We start from the raw sequence: 5,085 nt of genomic DNA, 5'->3' as shown, positions 1-5,085 counted from the left end.
TGAAGAACAAAAACCTATCACCATCTCAGTAAATGGGGAAAATACATTTGACAAAATTCAATAAACTTTTATGATAAAATCACTCAACAAATTAGGACAGAAGTATGAACTTCAACACTATAAAGGTCATATATAACAAACCCACTACTAACATCAAAAACTGAAGTCTTTTTCTATAAAAATTGGAACAAGATAAGTATGTCCACTTTTACTATTCCTATTCAACATAACACTGGAAGTTCTGGCTAGAGCAACTAGGCAAGAAAAAGAAATAAAGAGCATCCAAATCAGAAAATAGGAGGGTCAAATTGTTCCTGTTTTCAGATGATATCATTATGTGTGTGTGTGTGTGTGTGTGTGTGTGTGTATCTATATCTATATCTATATCTATATATATATTTAGGAATATATATATATATATATATATGTGTGTGTGTATGTGTGTGTGTGTATAATCCTAAAGATTAAAAACAAAAAGCCTTAGAAGTGATAAAGGTATTCAGTGAAGTTGAAGGACACAAAATCAACATACAAATATCGGTAACATATTTGTGACCAATAGTAAAATAGATGAAAAAAGTAATTAAAATTGTAATCCTATTTGTATTAGTTATCAAGAAAATAAAATACCTAGGAATAAATTTAACCAAAGAAGTGGAAGATATCTAATGAAAAGTTTAAACAACTAATGAATGAAACTGAAGACATAAAAAATGAAAGACATACTATGTCCATGGATTAGAAGAATCAATATTGTTAAAATGTATATACAGCAATAGTGATATATAGAGTCAATGCAATACATATCAACATAGAAATGACATTCTTCACAGAAAAATTTTTTAAATCATAAAATTATATGGAATTACAAAAGACCCTGAGTAGCCAAAGCAGTCTTCAGTTTTAAAAAAAGGAGCTGGATGCATTATACTGCCAGATTTCAAAACATATGGCATGATACTGGCAAACACCCACGCAAAAAAAGAAGACATATAGACCAATGGAACAGAACAGAAAACCCAGAACTATATATAGCCAGTTGATATTCAACAAAAACGTCAAGAACATCCATTGGGGAAAAGACCGTCTTTTCAATAAATGGTGTTGGGAAAACTGGATCCATATGCAGAACAAAGAAGTTAGTTCTGTATCCCTTGCCATACACGAAAGCATTTCCAAATGAACCGAAGACTTAAAATTTGACACTTTAAAACTACTGGTAAAAAGCATAGAGGAAACACTTCAGGACATTGCTATGGACAAAACATTTCTGAAGAAAACATCAAAAGCACAGGAAACAAAAACAAAAATAGGCAAATGGGATTATGTCAAACTAAAAAGCATAGCAAGGAAACAAGCAACAAACTGAAGAGACAACTTATAGAATGAGAGAAAATATTTCCATACTATACGTGTGACAAGCAATTAATTACCAAAATATACAGAGTACTCAAACAAGTCAGCAGCAAAAAGAAAAAATTAAAATGGGCAAATGACCTAAGTAAATGGTTTTCAAAAGAAGACATATAAATATTCAGCAAATATGAAATAGTGCTGAACATCATTGATCATTAGGGAAAAGTACATCAAAACCAAAATGAGATATCACCTCATCCCAGTTATGTTGGCTATTATCAAAAAGACTAAAAATAAAATAAAATAGTGAATGCTAGTAAGGATGCACAGAACAGGACTCTCTTTTATACTTGGTAAATTAGCACACCCATTATGGAGGTTTTCCATAAAAGTATCATTTGGAGATTCCTCAAAAAAAACTAGAAACAGAATGTCCTTATTATTCAAGAGATCAAGCATTCACATATAGATGATTGGGTAAATCATCCCCTGGGGGATGATTTCTCATTTTCTGTCTCTCTGTCTTTCTGGTGAGTGCACACGCCCTATAGTAAAAACCTCTCAAAAAAAAAAAAAAGTAAGAAAGAATACATACCTAATAATTGTTATTGCTGAATCATAAGTATGCACCCATTCATCTTTATCAGGCATATGCTATGAGATCCTGTCAAGAAACACATAACATGTTCAACTTGGAAAATTTAAGAACTTAAACACGTTTCTTTTCAACTTTTTTTCTTTAATTATGATAGAACATAAGAAAGTAAACAAGAGAGACAGAGAGAATGAGATGAGCATGCTCCACATGGTTTGGTCATGCTGTAATCCACTTCCTCCAGTCACCCAGACCCTAGGATCCTGAGTACTCATGCATAAGTTCTGAGTGTGTTAAGCTGACTAGCCTGGAATTCAAACTGCAGTAGCCATGTGGGAATCTAGCTTCTCTTTTTAAAAAAATTCTTTTAGAAGAATTATTTATTGAATTGTTTTTATTATTATTATTATTTTAATTTGCTGTAGGGCACATGCACTTACCACAGGAAGAAAGAGAAAGAAGAAGTGAGAAAGTAAGCCGCCAAGTCTGGAACTCAAACTGCGGTCAGCCATGTGAGTGTCTAGCACCTTAACCACCATGCCACCTGCTGACCCCAAGAGCTAGCTTTCCTATAGCAGTGCTTTACTATTGCACCACAGAGCCAGCCCCTCCAGGAGATTTTAATAATTATTTTTTTCTTTTTTTGGAGAGGTTTTTGCTACAGGGCATGTGTGCTCACCAGAAAGACAGAGAGAGACAGAGAGCCAGAAAGCGAGAAATCACCCTCCAGGGGGATGGACATGCCCAAATCCCTTCTCCTCCTTTCTCCTCTCAGGATCTTGGGCACGCATGCACACGTGCCCAGTGTGAGTTTAAGCCACCAGGTCCAAAACATGAACCACAAACACACATGAGAGGAGCAAAAAAAGAAATTCCATGAATTCAATTTCCTCTGACGCTCCAATCCGCAATTGAGCCAAACTAGATTCTAGAGAACCACGGTGCCTTTTGATGTAAAGTCGGCTTCCTAGAGCAAAACACTAAGCAAAGAGAGAGTGGATTTGGAGAGATAACTAGAAAGTACAGAGCCCAGCAAATGCAACAACATTGCTTTACAGAGTGATTATGTCATTTTAAACTCCTATAAGCAGTATATAGGAATTCCACGCTTCATTAATGCTTACCTTTTAGGCATTTTACTTTTTGCTCATTTAATGGGTGTGAAATGTTATACCTTTTAAGTAGATATTGCTCTCGTGTCTGTTGTAGGTAAGCATCTTTTCTTATGGTGTATGAGGTCTTTCTCTGTGAGTTCCTCCCTCAACTCCTCTGCTCATTACTTTTTCTTATATTAACTGTTCTTTAAAAAAATAATATTACCAAGTTTTCTTCTACTTCAATTTGAATGAATACTAGCTCATTCATTATTTTCCCATATGTGCTTGACTCAGCCTCTGGAATTTCCTAGTAGTAACTGTATAACATTCATATATTATCCATTTTTCTTGACCCCCTCATGGCAGGATCTAAACACAATGTTCATTAGCTCAGTTGTCACCATTGACATCAGCAATGAATTCTATCCAATATCCCAACTCATTTATATAAAAATAAGGGCTAATGTGTGCTTTTCTCATATATTTGAGGTAACTTCAAAAAATTGGTGAGGGTCTAGCAGGTGACATGGAAATTAAAGCATGAGATCTCACATAGCTGGCTGTGTGGCTCAAGCCCTGGACTCTGTGGCTTGAAAATGACACTGGGCATGCATGCCCTAAATTCTAAGAGAAGAATGGAGAAGAAGGAATTGTGGCATGGTGACTCCCCCAGTGGGGTCATTTCTCACTTTCTCTCTCACTCTCTCTTTCTGGCATACATATCTGTCCTATACAAAAAAAGAAAAAATAGAGTTAAAGGACAAGTTTATTTCTCATACAAAAATAAAAATAAACATTCATGCACAGTTTTTTCATAATGCAGATTATCCATCAGTCTTTTCTTTTTTTTTTTTTTTTTGAGAGGATTTTGCTATAGGGCTTGTGTGCTCATCAGAAAGTCCAATGGCCTGAGGAGCAACATGCCTAAGTTTTATTGTGACTACTGTTATACATACCTCACCCACGATTCTCCATCTGTGAGAAAAACACGCTGCAGTGGTAGGAAACACAAAGAGAATGTGAAAGACTACTATCAGAAATGGATGAAAGAGCAGGCTCAGAGCCTGATTGACCAAACAACTGCTGCCTTTCAACAAGGGAAGAGACCTCCTACTCCATTCTCTGCTCCTCCTCCTGCAGGGGCGATGATCCCACCTCCCCCCAGTCTCTCAGGTCCTCCTCGCCCTGGCATGATGCCAGCACCCCATATGGGTCCCTCCCATGATGCCAATGATGGGCCCTTTTCCTCCTGGGATGATGCCAGTAGGACCTGCTCCTGGAATGAGGCCACCCATGGGAGGCCACATGCCCATGATGCCTGGGCCCCCGATGATGAGACCTCTTGCCCAGCCCATGATGGTGCCCACTCGGCCAGGGATGACTCTGCCAGACAGATAAGGATGAAGGGAGGCTTCTTTATGTCAGTTTTATATTAACTTGTTCTACTTCACCAGGAGATCATGGTGCTATGACTCTGGGTGTTTTCTAACAGCATGTCAAGGAAGACTTTATCCCTTCCTATTAAAAAAAAATTAAAAATAGGAGTAGTTTTAGAGGAGAAAAGTGAGGCAAAAAAGTGCAGTTTTCATTTGTATTGTGAAATGTGAAAATAATAAAATTGTCAACTGTTAAAAAAGAAAGAGAGAGACAGGGAGGCAGAAAGCAATAAATCACCCCCCAATGGAGATGGCCACACCACAATCCCTTCTCCTCCATTCTCCTCTCGGGATCTTGGGCACACTGGCACATGCGCCCAGCGTGAGTTTAAGCCACCGGGTCCAGGACTTGAACCACGATTGACTACATGGGAGTCCAGCAATATAGCCATTATACTAAATGCTGGTCCCTTCCATCAGTCTTTCGAAGACTCCTTTTACAGTCTCCCCAGAAAAGTACACTATTTTCCATTAGAGAATAATGATGTATTTAATGTAAGTAAGGGGTAAGGAAGAAGAAGGAAGATAAAGAGGGAAAAAGGAAAAGGAGAAAGAGATGAAGAAAAAAGAGAACTGAGAACCTTGAAAATTTCCATTGAGA

At 37.3% G+C, this 5,085-nt stretch overlaps 1 pseudogene; it reads left to right on the top strand.

Moving 5' to 3' along the window:
* The first annotated feature begins 3,968 nt into the window (after positions 1-3,968).
* Positions 3,969-4,489, top strand: LOC102472876 (U1 small nuclear ribonucleoprotein C pseudogene; annotated as a pseudogene).
* The last annotated feature ends 596 nt before the right edge of the window (positions 4,490-5,085 follow it).

The sequence above is a fragment of the Tupaia chinensis genome, unplaced genomic scaffold (genome assembly GCF_000334495.1).
Source record: "Tupaia chinensis unplaced genomic scaffold, TupChi_1.0 Scaffold000447_1, whole genome shotgun sequence".
Classification (NCBI taxonomy): domain Eukaryota; kingdom Metazoa; phylum Chordata; class Mammalia; order Scandentia; family Tupaiidae; genus Tupaia; species Tupaia belangeri.
Note: the sequence above shows the minus strand (reverse complement) of the source record. Positions and strands in the feature narration are given on the sequence as shown.